Source organism: Balaenoptera acutorostrata, chromosome 21, assembly GCF_949987535.1.
Source record: "Balaenoptera acutorostrata chromosome 21, mBalAcu1.1, whole genome shotgun sequence".
NCBI classification, from domain to species: Eukaryota; Metazoa; Chordata; class Mammalia; order Artiodactyla; family Balaenopteridae; genus Balaenoptera; species Balaenoptera acutorostrata.
Window position 1 is genome coordinate 13,297,938 of NC_080084.1, and position 18,815 is coordinate 13,316,752.

Consider the following 18,815-nt stretch of genomic DNA (forward strand, 5'->3'; position numbering starts at 1 on the left):
TCTCAACCCAGAAGAGCTGGATATATGAGACCGTTCCCTGGCTTATATATTCCTTCTCTGAACTAGCTTACTTTATCATTTCCTTTAACTTTCAGCATGAACCCTTCTGAAAATGTGGAGCATATGCTAAAGAGGTGGCACCTGGATATCCTCCTTGCCCAGGAGGAGCACCGCTGTTGGAATACCTCCTGCCAGATGGTTCAGCAGGCTATAGTCTGACTCTGGTGTGATGTTTCACTGGCTGTGGAGAAAATTTCCAGTAGCAGGACTCAATCCCCAAAACAGGGCACCTCGAAGACCAAACAGACATTGTTCAGAGAGAATTGTGTCTTTAAGGATAACAAGGAATCTGCTTAAAGGAGAAACCACTGAATCATAGAATAAGGCATCACATGGATATTCTAACAGGGAGGTAATGAAGAGATATTACCACCCTCGTATTCAGTCACTAAATATTTGCCTCTTAGGGACATAACAAAAACAACAATTATAATAACTCATTTTTTCAAGAGCATTACATTTGCAAATGATGGGACCAACAAGGGATTAATTTCCAAAGTATACAGATTTTGATATTGAGCTTATATAGCTCAATATCAAAAAAACAAAGGCTAGGGGCAACCTAGAAGCCACTTGGAAATTCATCTCACAATGTGGGCACAAAAATCATAATTTCACCTATTTTGAGGCCAGAATTCATCCTAGAGACCAGCATGTGGCTGTTTTGGGGTCCTGTGGCCATAGCCATATAGGAAAGAAGGATTACATAGGCTGGAAGCCAGACTATGCTGAATACATCAGAATTCAGTGATGAAATTATGCATCTTAAATCTTTTAAAAATTTTTATTGGTTAAAAATTATGTATAGAAACAATATTGAGGATACATCAATAATGTATCAAGGTTAACTTGGGTGGATGTGGAAGGGAAGACTGGAGTCTAAGAAGGGAAAACATCTTTATTCAGGATGCTAAAAATAACAGCTTTGTATGCCATGTTGAACATTACTGTGGAACACAGCCAAGTAATTATATATCCTCAATCTAGCTTACACTTGCCATACAAATATAGTGGTACTAAAAAGAATTTTTAAGTTAAGCCTCTGCTCAGTGCACTCTCTCTAAAAATTACTTTGCTACTTTTTAAATAGCTATAAATGGAGTAAGTTCAAAAGGTAAATGTCCCAGCAAAATAAAGAGTATTTCTTACCACTTTGGCATAATTTTTTATTATGGTATTTTCTCTTTTCCTACCTCCTCTCTTCAGGCAAATAATCAGCTTTCTCTATGTGGCCTACGGGGAAGGATGTGACAGGCAGAAAGCATGAAAGCCTTGAGAGGCTGTGTTCTGTGTTCCCAAAGCCCCAGCCCTTGGGGGAATTTAAGGATTCACTTATAGACGAGTCTCCAAAATCCACTCCCATCCAAGATAAGAAAACAATTCCTCCAAGGCCAAAGAGGGTGTAAGTGGATGGGGGGGGGGGCGGAATAAGAGCGAAGAAATCAGTATGATCCTGGGAGAGAAACCTGCACATCCTCTCCAACAAAGGCCTGGAGAGACGAACAGATCACAGAAAGATAGAGCATGGCTGCATGGTACTGCGTCTAGGGGGTAATGGGGCTAAAGAGACTCACAAAAGCTCCTAGACGTCCAACACAGCCCAGAAGCAGTAACGAGCTGCCAGAGCTGAAGGGTCACGGAGACAAAGGCTGTCTCAGCAGCACCTGCATGGACCAGTGGTTGAGGACCCGATAGGTGCACATCAGCCCATGTCTCTGCACTATAGGAGGTGTCCTGATCCTGGATAAAATCCTAGAGCAAGAGGAAACCTTCAAATTCACTAAGATTACACTTCTACCGTCCCAGACTTCTGCCTTGAGCCAAGATGGAGTAACAGGAACAAAATGTATCCTCCTACCAGAAACAACAACCACCACCACCCAGAAAATATATATGAAACAATGGTTTTTAAGGCATTGGACATCAGGTAATGAAGGACAGTGATCCCTAAGAAATGAGAAATGGGGAATTCCATTGCCTCCAGCGGTTAGGACTTCCATTGCTGAGCTAAACAAAAGAGAGAGAAATTTAACCCTGGTGTTTCCAACTCTCTGGTCAGGCAGCTATTGTTCTGGTCCAGTGTGTATGTGGGGTGACCTGATGAGACAGTGTCAGTGAAGATGGAGAGAAATGGGAGGCTTTTACATCCTTCCTCTCACCCTCTGGCACCCCACACATCCACTCGCAATACTTCCAATACTGATGTTTCATCTAGCTCCTGACTTTGGTATCATGGAAATCATCCCTTTAGCTCTCCTTCCGACCTCTCCCTTACCCAGCTGTCATCTGATTCCATGTCTCATTTCCAGAAAATGATGATGATGAGAAAAGCAAGAGAAAGAGACAGAAAGTACAAATCAATACATGAATTAGAACATGAATCAAATGAAAGGAAAGAAATGTTTTGGAAAAATGGCAGATGGCAGAATGCCAGCATCAATGTGCCCATTCAAAGAGGAAATGGATGATGTCTTAGTAAAAGGATGGATTAACCTGGTCCACTTGGGGAGATTAGGTGTAGGATCTTATAAACTAAAGTCCCCATTAATTTTCTGGTTCTGACACTGATGGTGGACTGAATCTTGGGACTTCTACCTTAGCTTTAAGGTAAATGACATGTATTATGAGAAGGCATTATAACCTAGAATTTAGGTTCTAGCAAGCCAAAGAGGGGGCACTTCCCCATGGGTTTCTTCTGTTGTATCAACTGGTTACATGTGGTTCCTAAGCACTTAATAATATGCATAGTCTGGATTTGAGATATACTGTCAGTGTGAAATACTCACTGGATTGGATGACTTGATGCAAAAACAAGAACTTAAAATATCTTGTTAATGATTTTTATATAGATTATATGTTGAAATGATATTTTGGGTATTGGGATAAAAGAAATTATTAAAATTAACTTCACCGATTCCCATTTATCATTTTTAAGCATGACAACTAAAAATTTTAAATGATATATGTAGCTCTCATTATGTTTCTTTTGGATAGCACTGCTCTAGATTATAATAGTAACCGGCACTTATTGAGGATGCAGTGTGTTCCAGACACTGTTCTAAGCAGGTTACATGCAACTTCTAATTTTAATCTTCACAACAAATTTAGGGGTACATACTAATATAGTTCCCTTTTTACAAATAAAGAAACCAAAGAACAGAGGAATTAAGTAACTTCTCTAAATTCACACGATTGGACTGTGGCATAGTGGGGATTCAAACTCAGCCAGGCCGGCTCCAGAGCTTACATTCTTTCACCCCATTACCCTACCTCTTGGTATTGAGTTGAGAACTGCTTCAGCATCTCATACAGAGCTGACTCGAGTGGGTTTAAGAGATAATAAGAGAGGAATGAGAGACAGAAAGTATAGGTAACTCTTTCAAGGAGATTTGCTACTAAGGGGAGCAAAGGAATTAGGTATAAGTTGGTGGGGTAAGTGGAGTCAGCCTTCCTTTTCCTTTTCTTTTCCAAGATGAGAGAAGGACTTGCATGTTAGTATGCTGATGGGAATAATCCAGTAGAGACTAAAAATAGATGACATTGAAGAGAAAGGAGAATTCAGGAGTGAAGTTCTGGAGCAGATGGGGGACATGGGACCTGGTACCCATGTGGAGGGTGTGGCTTTAGACAGGAACTTACAAGTTGATCCACTAACAGGTGGGAAGGCAGGAGATATGCTGTGAGAGTCTGTGGAATGTCACTTCTGAGTGAAGTAGGAAGTAATGTCATCAGCTGGGAGTAAGGATGGTGGCAGAGTTGTGGATTTCAGTAGATAAGAGAAGATTTGGAATAATCTAGGAACATGGGAAAGCAAATGGATTCTAGACAGTGATGGGATTTCACAGGCAGCAAAGCCAGAAGCTTTAAGGACAATAAGTGACTGTTTCCTTTTTTACTTTTTTTAATGGAATGAAATTTGCCATCTATTTGTTTGAAATGAGTCAAATGCTGGTCGGGTGGGGCTGTTGGCAAAGGAGAAGGAAGGAGGTGGTTTTTCAAAAGCTGAGCCAGAGCTGGGCATCAGTGATTAAAATGGGCTGGTATTCATCTCCTTTATTACACTTCTAGTGAATGCTTAACTAGCTCTTAGAGAGAGAGAGGGAGAGAGAGGACGAGAGAGAGAGGAGACAATGGCACATGGCCATATTAGAATTTGAAGACCTGAAAAGATGTCATTCTGAGAAGGAAGCATCCTGGCTGCAGCCTGGTGGATTATAGAAGTAGATGAACAGCTCCCTAACTGATCACATGTGAAATGAAAAAGCTCTCCAAATGTTCTACCTGCAGGTCTGTCATATTAAACTTTATTTCCAAGTTTGGAACCTTCATAGCCTCTAAATAAGAGAGGAAAAAAAATTAAAAAGAAAAGAGATCCCGGGTGAAAAATGCTGATGACAGCATGATGAGGATAGGCTGTTTGCTCACCATCTACCTCTCTGGGCGGTAAACCTGATAAACCAGAACCTCTCCATCACAATTTCCAGAGAGCTTGACTATGAATATAAGATATAAAGTAGGGCTTCCCTGGTGGCGCAGTGGTTGAGAATCTGCCTGCTAATGCAGGGGACACGGGTTCGAGCCCTGGCCTGGGAAGATCCCACATGCCGCGGAGCGGCTGGGCCCGTGAGCCACAACTGCTGAGCCTGCGCGTCTGGAGCCTGTGCTCCGCAACGAGAGAGGCCGCGACGGTGAGAGGCCCGCGCATCGCGATGAAGAGTGGCCCCCGCTTGCCACAACTGGAGAAAGCCCTCGCACAGAAACGAAGACCCAACACAGCCAAAATCAATCAATCAATCAATCAATCAAAAACATACGCATCTGATTCAAGATCCTCATTAAAAAAAAAAAAGATATAAAGTAATATCAGAAGGGTGGATGTTATCAGAAAAACCCAGTCTAATTCTCTCTAGAGAAAACAGGAGTGATGATCAAGTTTCATTTACTTTCTGGACTTAGTAAAATTGTATAAGCAGGCTTCTGTATAATGTATAGGCTTTAGTATATTTCTGGGGCTGAATGCATCCTAACATATCTCATGCCTTAGTCTTCTAGATTTTTAAAAGCTTTTTGTTAAAAGTAATGAAAATGGATGCTATGGACAGCAATTTCTTTAGTTTCATCACCCCTGCTCCTATAATCTTGTGCTGAGACCACGATCTGGGTAGAACAACCTTCTGGGCTTTTAGACCCTTCACCCAGGTCTGGCAGCCTGGCTCACAACCTGTGGAGGGGGGTGCATGCACACCCTGCTCTAAACTACTTAGGAAAGCATCTGCTATTCTTTCTTCTAGAGGAAAAATACAAACCAATCTCTACAGGGTTGGGCTTCATCTTTGCTATCTTTCTGTTTTAAATCAAAAGCATGGAGACTGTCAGCTAACCAACAGCATGGAGTTATCTTCCAGTTGGCTTCCTCCCTGACCTAAGAAAGTAATACATAAGGGGACCTTCAAGATGGCGGAGGAGTAAGATGTGGAGATCACCTTCCTCCCCACAAATACATCAGAAATACATCTACACGTGGAACAACTCCTACAGAACACCTAATGAACGCTGGCAGAAGACCTCAGACTTCCCAAAAGGTAAGAAAAGCCCCACATACCTGGGTAGGGCAAAAGGAAAAAGAAAAAACAGAGACAAAAGAATAGGGATGGGACCTGCACCGCTGGGAGGGAACTGTGAAGGAGGAAAAGTTTCCACACACTAGGAAGCCCCTTCACTGGCAGAGACTGGGGTTGGGCAGGGAGGAAGCTTCAGAACCATGGAGGAGAGCACAGCAACAGGGGTGCAGAGGGCAAAGCAGAGAGATTCCCACACAGAGGATCGTTGTCGACCAGCACTCACCAGCCTGAGAGGCTTGTCTGCTCACCCTCTGGGGTGGGCAGGGGTTGGGAGCTGAGGCTCGGGCTTCAGAAGTCAGATCCCAGGGAGAGGACTGGGGTTGGCTGCATGAACACAATCTGAAGGGAGCTAGTGCGCCACAGCTAGCTGGGAGGGAGTCCGGGAATAACTCTGGACATGCTTAAGAGGCAAGAGACCATTGTTTCGGTGTGCAAGAGGAGAGGGGATTCAGAGCACTGCCTAACTGAGCTCCAGAGAGGGGCTCGAGTCACGGCTATCAGCTTGGAGCCCAGAGATGGGCATGAACCACTAATGCTGCTGCTGCAGCCACCAAGAATCCTGTGCAAGCACAGGTCACTATCCACACCCCGCCCCCCCACCAGGAGCCTGTGCAGCCCGCCACTGCCAGGGTCCCATGATCCAGGGACAACTTCTGCAGGAGAACACACGGCGCGCCTCAGGCTATTGCAACGTCATGCAGGCCTCTGCCGCCCGCAGGCTCGCCCCTCATTCCAATTATAACTACCGTACCTCTCCCTCCCGCCGGCCTGAGTGAGCAAGAGCCCCCTCGTCAGCCGCTGCTTTAACCCTGTCCTGTCTGGGCAGGAACAGTAGCCTGAGGGCAACCTACATGCAGAGGTGGGGCCAAAACCAAAACTGAAACCCAGGAGCTGTTCGAACAAAGAAGAGAAAGGGAAATCTCTCTCAGCAGCCTCAGGAGCAGCGGATTAAATCTCCACAATCAACTTGATGTACCCTGCATCTGTGGAATACCTGAATAGACAATGAATCAACCCAAAATTGAGGTGGTGGACTTTAGGAGCAACTGTAGACTTGGGATTTGCTGTCTGCGACTGACTTGTTTCTGATTTTTATGTTTATCTTAGTATAGTTATTAGCGCTTGTTATCATTGGTGGATTTGTTTATTGGTTTGGTTGCTCTCTTCTTTTTTTAAATTACTTTTTTATTTTAATATTTTTAAAATGTTTATATTGTAATTATCTTATTTTATTTAATTTCTTTTTTAATTCAAAAACTTTTTTTCTTTCTTTTTTTTCTCCCTTTTCTTCTGAGCCGTGTGGCTGACAGGGTCTTGGTGCTCCAGCCTGGTGTCAGGCCTGAGCCTCTGAGGTGAGAGAGCCGAGTTCAGGACATTGGACCACCAGAGACTTCCCAGCCACACGTAATATCAATCAGCGAGAGCCCTCCCAGAGATCTCCATCTCAACACTAAGACCCAGCTCCACCCAATGGCCAGCAAGATCCAGTGCTGGAAGTCCCATGCCAAACAACTAGCAAGACAGGAACACAACCCCACCCATTAGCAGAGAGGCTGCCTAAAATCATACTAAGTTCACAGACACCCCAAAACGCACCACTGGACACAGCCCTGCCCACCAGAAAGACAAGATCCAGCCCCACCCACCAGAACACAGGCACCAGTCCCCTCCACCAGGAAGCCTACACAAGCCACTGAACCAACCTCACCCACTGGGGGCAGACACCAAAAAGAATGGGAACTACAAACCTGCAGCCTGAGAAAAGGAGATCCCAAACACAGTAAGTTAAGCAAGATGAGAAGACAGAGAAATACGCAGCAGATGAAGGATCAAGGTAGAACCCCACCAGACCAAACAGATGAAAAAGAAATAGGCAGTCTACCTGAAAAAGAATTCAGAGTAATGATAGTAAAGATGATACAAAATCTGGGAAATAGAATAGAGAAACTACAAGAAATGCTTAACAAGGACCTAGAAGAATGAAAGAGCAAACAAACAATAATGAGCAATACAATTAATGAAATTAAAATTCTCTAGAAGGAATCAATAGCAGAATAACTGAGGTAGAAGAACGGATAAGTGACCTGGAAGATAAAATAGTAGAAATAACTACCACAGAGCAGAATAAAGAAAAAAGAATGAAAAGAATTGAGCACAGTCTCAGAGACCTCTGGGACAACATTAAACACACCAACATTCGAATTATAGAGGTCCCAGAAGAAAAAGAGAAAAAGAAAGGGTCTGAGAAAATATTTGAAGAGATTATAGTTGAACACTTCCCTAACATGGGAAAGGAAATAGTCAATCAAGTCCAGGAAGTGCAGAGTCCCATACAGGATAAATCCAAGGAGAAGCAAGCCAAGACACATATTGATCAAACTATCAAAAATTAAATACAAAGAAAAAATATAAAAAGCAACAAGGGAAAAGCAACCACTAACATACACGGGAATCCCCATAAGGTTAACAGCTGATCTTTCAGCAGAAACTCTGCAAGCCAGAAGAGAGTGGCAGGACATATTTAAAGTGATGAAAAGGAAAAACCTAAAACCAGGATTACTCTACCCAGCAAGAATCTCATTCAGATTCAAGGGAGAAATTAAAACTTTTACAAACAAGCAAAACTTAAGAGAATTCAGCACCACCAAACCAGCTTTACAACAAATGCTAAAGGAACTTCTCTAGGCAGGAGACACAAGAGAAGGAAAAGACCTACAATAACAAACCCAAAACAATTAAGAAAATGGTAATAGGAACATACATATCGATAACTACCTTAAATGTATATGGATTAAATGCTCCAACCAAAAGACGTAGACTGGCTGAATGGATACAAAAACAAGACCCATATATATGCTGTCTACAAGAGACCCACTTTAGACCTAGGGACACATACAGACTGAAAGTGAGGGGATGGAAAAAGATATTCCATGCAAATGGAAATCAAAAGAAAGCTGGAGTAGCAATTCTCATATCAGACAAAATAGGCTTTAAAATAAAGACTATTACAAGAGACAAAGAAGGATACTACATAATGATCAAGGGATGAATTCAAGTAGAAGATATAACAATTGTAAATATTTATATACCCAACATAGGAGCACCTCAATACATAAGGCAAATGCTAACAGCCATAAAAGGGGAAATTGACAGTAACACAATAATAGTAGGGGACTTTAACACCCCACTTTCACCAATGAACAGATCATCCAAAATGAAAATAAATAAGGAAACACAAGCTTTAAATGATACATTAAACAAGATGGGCTTAATTGATATTTATAGGACATTCCATCCAGAAACAACAGAACACACTTTCTTCTCAAGTGCTCTTGGGACATTCTGCAGGATAGATCATATTTCAGGTCACAAATCAAGCCTTGGTAAATTTAAGAAAATTGAAATCATATCAAGTATCTTTTCCAACCACAACGCTATGAGACTAGATATCAATTACAGAAAAAAAACTGTAAAAAATACAAACAGGGCTTCCCTGGTGGCGCAGTGGTTGAGAATCTGCCTGCCAATGCAGGGGACACGGGTTCGAGCCCCGGTCTGGGAAGATCCCACATGCCACGGAGCAACTGGGCCCGTGAGCCACAATTACTGAGCCTGCACGTCTGGAGCCTGTGCTCCGCAACAAGAGAGGCCGCGACAGTGAGAGGCCCACGCACCGCGATGAAGAGTGGTCCCCACTCGCCGCAACTGGAGAAAGCCCTCACACAGAAACGAAGACTCAACACAGTCATAAATAAATAAATAAAAGAACGTGAATTTCTTTAAAAAAAAAAAAATCAAAACTGGGCTATTCATTTCAGTAACAGTCAAGGGGTCTTAGTTTGCATTCAATTTCCAATCAGTTTCTCAATCTATTTCATCTGAAGTCTCCACATTACCCACTATAAAAAATACCTATTTATAAAAAAAAAAAAAATACAAACATATGGAGGCTAACCAATATGCTACTAAATAACCAAGTGATCACTGAAGAAATCAAAGAGGAAATCAAAAAATACCTAGAAACAAATGACAATGAAAACACGATGTCCCAAAACCTATGAGATACAGTAAAAGTAGTTCTAAGAGGGAAGTTGATACCAATACAATCCTACCTCAAGAAACAAGAAACATCTCAAATAAACAATCTAACCTTACACCTAAAGCAATTAGAGAAAGAAGAACAAAAACCCCCAAAGTCAGCAGAAGGAAAGAAATCATAAAGATCAGATCAGAAATAAATGAAAAAGAAATGAAGGAAACAATAGCAAAGATCAATAAAACTAAAAGCCGGTTCTTTGAGAAGATAAACAAAATTGATAAACCACTAGCCAGACTCATCAAGAATAAAAGGGAGAAGATTCAAATCAACAGAATTAGAAATGAAAAAGGAGAAGTAACAATGGACACTGCAGAAATACAAAGAATCATGAGAGATTACTACAAGCAACTCTATGCCAATAAAACAGACAACCTGGAAGAAATGGACACATTCTTAGAAAAGCACAACCTTCCGAGACTGAAATAGGAAGGAATAGAAAATATAAATAGACCAATCACAAGCACTGAAATTAAAACTGTGATTAAAAATCTTCCAACAAACAAAAGCCCAGGACCAGATGGCTTCACAGGCGAATTCTATCAAACATTTAGAGAAGAGCTAACATCTATCCTTCTCAAACTCTTCCAAAATATAGCAAGGGAGGAACACTCCCAAATTCATTTTACAAGGCCCCCATCACCCTGATACCAAAACCAGAGAAAGATGCCACAAAAAAAGAAAACTACAGACCAATATCACTGATGAACATAGATGCAAAGATCCTCAACAAAATACTAGCAAACAGCATCCAACAGCACATTAAAAGGATCATACACCATGATCAAGTGAGGTTTATCCCAGGAATGCAAGGATTCTTCAATATACGGAAATCAATCAATGAGATACACCATATTAACAAACTGAAGGATAAAAACCATATGGTAATCTCAGTAGATGCAGAAAAAGCTTTCGACAAAATTCAACACCAATTTATGATAAAAACTCTTCAGAAAGTAGGCATAGAGAGAACTTTCCTCAACATAATAAAGGCCATATATGACAAACCCACAGCCAACATCATTCTCAATGGTGAAAAACTGAAACCATTTCCTCTAAAATCAGGAACAAGACAAAGATGTCCACTTTCACCACTCTTATTCAACATAGGTTTGGAAGTCCTAGCCACAGCAATCAGAGAAGAAAAAGAAATAAAAGGAATCCAAACCAGAAAAGAAGAAGTAAAGCTGTCATTTTTTGTAGATGACATGATACTATACATAGAGAGTCCTAAAGACGGTACCAGAAAACTACTAGAACTAATCAACGAATTTGATAAAGTAGCAGGATACAAAATTAATGCACAGAAATCTCTTGCATTCCTATACGCTAATGATGAAAAATCTGAAAGAGAAATTAAGGAAATGCTCCCATTTACCACTGCAACAAAAAGAATAAAATACCTAGGGATAAACCTACCTAAGGAGACAAAAGACCTGTATGCACAAAACTGTAAGACACTGATGAAAGAAATTAAAGATGATACAAACAGATGGAGAGATATACCATGTTCTTGGATTGGAAGAATCAACATTGTGAAAATGACTGTACTACCCAAAGCAATCTGCAGATTCAATGCAATCCCTATCAAACTACCAATAGCATTTTTCACAGAACTAGAACAAAAAATTTCACAATTTGTATGGAAACACAGAAGACCCCGAATAGCCAAAGCAATCTTGAGAAAGAAAAACGGAGCTGGAGGAATCAGGCTCCCAGACTTCAGACTATACTACAAAGCTACAATAATCAAGACAGTATGGTACTGGCACAAAAACAGAAATCTAGATCAATGGAACAGGATAGAAAGCCCAGAGATAAACCCACGCACATATGGTCACCTTATTTTTGATAAAGGAGGCAAGAATATACAATGGAGAAAAGACAGCCTCTTCAATAAGTGGTGCTGGGAAAACTGGACAGCTACATGGAAAAGAATGAAATTAGAACACTTCCTAACACCATACACAAAAATAAACTCAAAATGGATTAAAGACCTAAATGTAAGGCCAGACACTATCAAACTCTTAGAGGAAAACATAGGAAGAACACTCCTTGACATAAATCACAATAAGATTGTTTTTGACCCACCTCCTAGAGAAATGGAAATAAAAATAAAAATAAACAAATGGGACCTAATGAAACTTAAAAGCTTTTGCACAGCAAAGGAAACCATAAACGAGATGAAAAGACAACCCTCAGAATGGGAGAAAACATTTGCAAACGAAGCAACTGACAAAGGATTAAACTCCAAAATATACAAGCAGCTCATGCAGCTCAATATCAAAAAAACGAAAAACCCAATCCAAAAATGGGCAGAAGACCTAAATAGACATTTCTCCAAAGAAGATATACAGATTGCCAACAAACACATGAAAGAATGCTCAACATCATTAATCATTAGAGAAATGCAAATCTAAACTACAATGAGCTATCATCTCACACCGGTCAGAATGGCCATCATCCAAAAATCTACAAACAATAAATGCTGGAGAGGATGTGGAGAAAAGGGAACCCTCTTGCAGTGTTGGTGGGAATGTAAATTGATAGAGCCACTATGGAGAAGAGTATGGAGGTTCCTTAAAAAACTAAAAATAGAACTACTATATGACCCAGCAATCCCACTACTGGGCATATACCCTGAGAAAACTGTAATTCAAAAAGAGTCATGTACCACAATGTTCATTGCAGCACTATTTACAATAGCCAGGACATGGAAGCAACCTAAGTGTCCATCGACAGATGAATGGATAAAGAAGATGTGACACATATATACAATGGAATATTACTCAGCCATAAAGAGAAATGAAATTGAGTTATTTGTAGTGAGGTGGATGGACCTAGAGTCTGTCATACAGAGTGAAGTAAGTCAGAAAGAGAAAAGCAAATACTGTATGCTAACACATGTATATGGAATCTAAAAAAAAAAAAAAAAGGTTCTGATGAACCTAAGGCCAGGACAGGAATAAAGACGGAAATGTAGAGAATGGACTTGGGGACACGGGGAGGGGGAAAGGTAAGCTGGGACAAAGTGAGAGAGTAGTATTGACATATATACACTACCAAATGTAAAATAGATAGCTAGTGGGAAGCAGCTGCATAGCACAGGGAGATCAGCTCGATGCTTTGTGTCCACCTAGAGGGGTGGGATAGGGAGGGTGGGAGGGAGATGCAAGAGGGGGGAGATATGGGGATATATGTATACGTATAGCTGATTCACTTTGTTATACAGCAGAAACTAACACACCATTGTAAGGCAATTATACTCCAATAAAGATGTTAAAAAAACAAATAATAAAAAAAAATAAAAAATAAGAATGCACATAAAAAAAAGAAATACCACATTTCTTATGTGGTTTATAAACCACATAAATTCCTCCTCAACCATCTGAGTCAGAATTTTAAAACTTGTTGTTGGATAATCCACGGTTGAAAAATCTACAGCAAAACGATTAGGGGACTGAAAATTCACCTGGAGGCAAGTGCATTTTCCAAAGTCCTTGTTACTGTATATTCTTATTTTTTTTTTTTTTTGGCCGCACCGTGGGGCTTGCAGGACCTTAGTTTCCCAACCAGGGATTGAACCCATTCCCTCAGCAGTGAAAGTGCGGAGTCCTAACCACTGGACTGCCAGGGAATTCCCATTATTTCTATATATTCAAATATACAGGTAAATAAAGAAGTCTAGATAGGGTAATGTCAAAGAGCTTAAAACAGTAATAAAATAGCTCTTAAAATAATAATAATACTGTACAATACATTATAATTTAGCTTTCACACAGAGATGACTTCTGAGAAGTTGCGTGGCTGAGAGAAGAGAAGGGAGGTGGATTATAGTAGGAAGAGGAATCACTGGCGCCCTCCTCCTCCATCTCTTGCCTGTCAACTCTCTGTGGTCCTTTCTGGAAGGTGAATCCCGTGCTTGTGGCTTCAGCAGAGGGCGCTGTGTGAAGAGCTTGCGGGTCCTGATTGAGCCTTCTCCTTTGAAGAAACTATATTGGGCAGGCCGAGTAGTCTCTTTAAAAAAGCTCTTTGCTCCTCTTTACTGGTTGTAGTCAGTGCTTTAAACTCGATCCTTTTGGCTTTTGCTTTTACCTGTGTTCAAAGTGGAGCCTTTGAGTGCTAAGTTTTAACCAGTCGATTTCTTTAGAAAGTTTTTTTTCTTTCCGGTATTCTCTGAGAAATGCTGCCCGCCCGCCTTGCTAGTCACCAGGAAGGGCTGGATGAGCGGCAGACGCCTCTCCAACACAAGGGTCTCCACCTGCCCAGCCTCCATATTGTTACTGTAAATTATCGGGTGAGGGGACCAGGGAAGCAGTTTAAATTCCCTTTTTCAGAGAAAGTCACTTCCAGCACTTATACGATAATAATAGAGCCTTCTTTTCAGCGCTTACTATGTAGCAAGCCCTCTTCCAAATGCTTTCATGTATTATCTCTTTTAATGCTCATATCTGCTGAATGAGGCAGCTATTGCTATTTTTTCAGTTTTACACGTGAAGAGGAGACTAGCAGAGGGGAAAAGTAACTTGCCCAGGATCATACGCTAAACGGCAAAGCAGGGCTTGTATACAGCCTTCTGATTCCACGCCCTTCACTCTTAACCCCTCTAGCAGGCTGCCTCCTTATGTATCATTATTACCACCTCTCCTTGTCGTGATCACAAACCCCACACCCAGCTTACTTCCCAGACTTGCCCAGTAGCAACAGCTCTCAAAGCTACCAGATCACCAAGGAGGATTACACAGAGTCATCTGTGTTCATGAGAGGGCACAAAAATACTCTATAGGCTGGGAGAAACACACAGAAGAATGGAGGCAGAGGTGAGAGCCTGTTAGACCAATCCGGTTTCACGAGGTTCTTTCATAAGACAACTTTACATGGACTTAGAGTGACTTTTGTGCGATGTGACTTTTGTGCAATGACCGTAATTCAGGTGGTGGTAGGAAAAGCATACAGAAGTAAATCTGCAAAAATCTAAATTCCTTTAAGAGAACTTGCAGACTATTTTATCTGTTACTGTTAGGGTCTCCCTCATTGGTAATTGTCGATTCTTTTAAGAGAAAGAACACTAGTTAAATGACCTAATCTAGGATCTACCACTTTTTACCGTTGATGTAGGACGCCTTTGACCCTCTCCTAGGTCACAGAGCAATAATCATAATAGCTTTATTATCCCTAGCTTCACATAGCATCTGCCCTGGCTTTATTTCTTCTTTTATCTCCCTCTTTCCTCAATAGCTTTGTCATACGTTACACACCATACTAAGCCTCTGGAATCCATTCTTCAACAAGATGAGTGAATAAATCAACTCTCTGTTTCATAGCTCTTTTGGAGCATAAAAGAGATAATAAGAAAATGATTTTGAAACAGTAAAGTTTCAGTTTATTGCTATTCCTCCCTCCTAGAATGTCTCTTCCTCCAATTGGTGCCTAACACGTTTTCTCTCTTTTTTCCAAATATTCTATGATATTTGTTCAGGATCTGGTTACCATCAATTTTCCAGGCAGTAATATTGATTGTTCTGTGATATAAACAAATTATTTTGTGTTTGTATATGTCCATGTGATGTTTTCATGGCCTCTCCCATTATTATAATAATTTTTTCTGGGGGTTCTTTCTTCTTTAACCCGTCATCCTTTCCTCACTTTCTGGAAAATTCTAAGTTATCCTCTGATCTTTCTTACTTTGCTTTCATAAAAGGAGAACGATCAGGGCTGTTTGATGACATTTTAGCCATTTTATCTCCATTCACTTACAGAAAAGGAACCATTACTTATTTTCTGTGATCAGAATATAATCAGGTTTTCACCCTTTGGCGATTCAATATTGTTGGGAAATCGTTCTGTTTATGAGTCCTTCACAGAAGAATGCATCCCATTCAGTGCAATTTTTTGAGCAAAGAACCTCACAGGACAATATAGGTTGAGAAAGTACACTCATCACACACTTTGCCATGTATCATTCACGATTTTCCAGGGTGAAGTAACACATTGTGTCATTTAAGTCTCAAAGGAAATGAACAGAAGGGCCATTCCTCACACAGGCTAGGAAATCGAGATTCTTCTATTATATCCTTGGTGGTAAAATGTTTAAAAATGCTGAAGATTTTTATAATTTTATTTTGTATCCTCTTAATAAACATGAGGCCACTTCTTAGTATTCTAAAAACTTGAATGTGGATAAATATAGATCCAATTAAACAATAATAAAACAAGTACTAATGAACTCAAATATACTTGAATTTAGTAAAAATTCCAAAAAAGCCAAACTAAGGAGTTTCTAAATGAAATTTTAAAAGATCTACTTACTAAGTTATGGATTTATTCCCCTGCAGTGACTCAAAGGTAATAAGACAGAAAAGCAGGAAAAAACGATGCTGGGAAAATATTTAAAGTTGTAACCAACAGATGGAAATGCAACTTTTGGTGGGGAGCTTGCTGTAGTGTACACAGAAGTAGAAATATAATGTTGTGCACATGAAGCTTATATAATGTTCTAAACTGATGTTATTTCAATAAAAAATAAATTTTAAAAATGTGACCTTGGGTGCTCCCCAAAGGGAAGTGAGCTGCCTTATTAGTTGAGGATTTTGAGACTGTGTCTGTGCGTTTCTCACAGGGCCAGTGTCAATGTCGGCATAAATCTCTTTTTAATGGAGTGATAGGAATCTGGTTCTCAAAGGTTTAAGAGGATTCACTTTTATCATGTGTTCCTATTCTTGGAGGTTAATTAATGTTTAGACAAAGCTAATCTCATTAATAGAATTGCTCAGCTCTTTGTAAAATGAGGACACTGAAAACGTGTCAAGTAGAGCGCTTTGGAGTTTGAACAGCCACTGGGTTCACTGCAATACCTCAGTTTTGTGGGGGGTTATTAGAGAGGTGTTCGTGCTCCATCTTACCCTCTCGCTCATGTCCTTTTCTCTCCCTAACATGGTACAAATGGATGAGGAAGGTCACAGACAGAGAGTGAGGACACATCTGTCTATAAAGAAAAAATGTTGCCTGCCATTCCAGTTCTTCAAGGACCAAGCCATTAGCCACTGCAGTCGCTCACTGACAGTGCACCCTGAGGGGAATTCAGGATGGAGAAAACCAGGGAACATTCTGTGCTTTGGACATACTGGCCCTTAGATAGTTAAGATGCATATCTAAGGAAAATTTTCATATGACCCCAGGTTGTTGCATCTTTCCATATATAGAATGGGAAATAGTAATAGCAGTAATCTATTGATGCTTGACTACATGTTTTTCCTAGCAAAAAAGGTTCATAATCTCCTGGCTCCTTTACGTCTTTGAAGCTGTTCCTCCCAGCTATCAGAGAGACTGTCTTCTGGGCTGTAGTCCTCAGTAAGGTCCCTGAATAAAGTTTAACTCACAATTTTTACATTGTGCCTTTTTCTTTCCGTTGACATGTCACAAGTGGATGGGATGCTAGAGGCATGATGGGCAGCCTGCCACATCTGCCCACCGTTTCAAGATGTCAGGGACATGACGTCCGTGAAGGAGATGCTAGGTGCCGGGCTTATTCAGGATGCCCCCGATTGGTGGGTCAAACTTGGTATAAACGGAGGAAGAAGACAGGCATCTTACTCACAGCAAGGGAGAAGTTGGAAGCCTCCCTCCTACTAGCTCTGTGACCCTGCAAGTAATTTGATCTTTAAATTTTCATTTCCTCTTTTATAAAATGCAGACACTAGTAGAATTAACTCCTAGGATTCTAGTGAGGAGTAAAGGAAAGAATTGAATAAGACCCTGAGCAGAGTGTCTGGTGTTCAGTAAAAATTCACAAATGGAAGTAATTACTGTTATTATTATGATATAAGTTGACCATTCTGTCTTTTTTTGCTTCTTTTGGTGTGAGGCCCTAGGCTTTCACTCATGTAATCCTGTGATGTTGGCTTGAAAGTGGATAGGGGTGGCTCTTTCCTTGGGGACAATATAGTTCATAACAACAGAATTTTACAGACCTCTTGAAACAGTACTCACACCTACCCACACACAAATATATGTAAATGTGTATGTATGTACATCATATGTATACTTAATATATGACACATATATATTATATACATATTTGTATCATATATACATATATAATATATGATATATAAATATATATGATACATATATATCGTATAATTTAATTTTCTTCCTTCCTTCCTTTCTTTCTTTCTTCCTTCCTTCCTTCCTTCCTTTCTTCCTTTCTTCCTTCCTTTCTTTCTTCCTTCCTCCCTTCCTTCCTTCTTTCCTTTCTTTCTTCCTTTCTTCCTTCCTTCCTTTCTTTTCTTTCTTCCTTCCTTCCTTCCTTCCTTCCTTTCTTTCTTTCTTTCTTTCTTCCTTTTCTTTTCTTTTCTTTTCATCTTTTCCTTACTAGTAAAATGTCTGAGCTTGATCTCTTTAACTATAAACTTGGAAAGATGCTGATTTGAAACTGTAGCCACCTCAAAATGCCCCTTTGTTATGCAGATTATTTTGAGGGGAGTGGGAACAATTAAGGGCCAAAAGACTCCAGAAGAAACTTTGACCTTCTCCCTAACTGCCTAAAAGAATTTGCATAGCGGGCCTGTTCCCGGAACAGAGCTGTCAGCAGAGACGTCAGCAGAGCGTGTGGGCTCCGTGTGGTGGGGAAATGCCCAGGGATCAGGGTCCACGCTGGGTCCCACTGCAAACATCTACCAGACATTTGCTTTTCCACCTCCATGTGCATTGCCTTCCTCCCCTTCCAAGTCCCGAACCACTACCCCCAACAGCCTCTTTTGCCTTTAGCTGAAGACGGTGTTTCAGGTGAGGGCTTCAGCCATTTTGGTGAGTTACTCTGTTTTCCTGGGTCTCTCCCATCGATCCACGTCATTCAGCTTTTAATCTGCCTTGCGTCAATTTAATCCTTAAATTAAATCCAATTTAATCCAACCAGAAGCACCAAGAAGGGTGGAGGAAACCTTCTTCCTCCCCAACTGAACAAGGATGAACCACTGGGCTGGGACTTGCGTTCAGGCACTGGGAGACCCCTCACAGTCTAACTTGTCACCTCATCT

General features: G+C 40.7%; 1 protein-coding gene across 1 annotated transcript in view; it reads left to right on the forward strand.

The window, feature by feature from the left end:
• The window catches only part of FUT10 (fucosyltransferase 10), a 262,433-nt gene that overhangs the window by 140,732 nt on the left and 102,886 nt on the right, over nucleotides 1-18,815 (forward strand). Inside the window, exon 7 of the transcript XR_449982.2 lies at nucleotides 5,422-5,642. The gene's annotated coding sequence lies outside the window, so the exon portion shown is untranslated. The remainder of the gene's footprint in view (nucleotides 1-5,421; nucleotides 5,643-18,815) is intronic.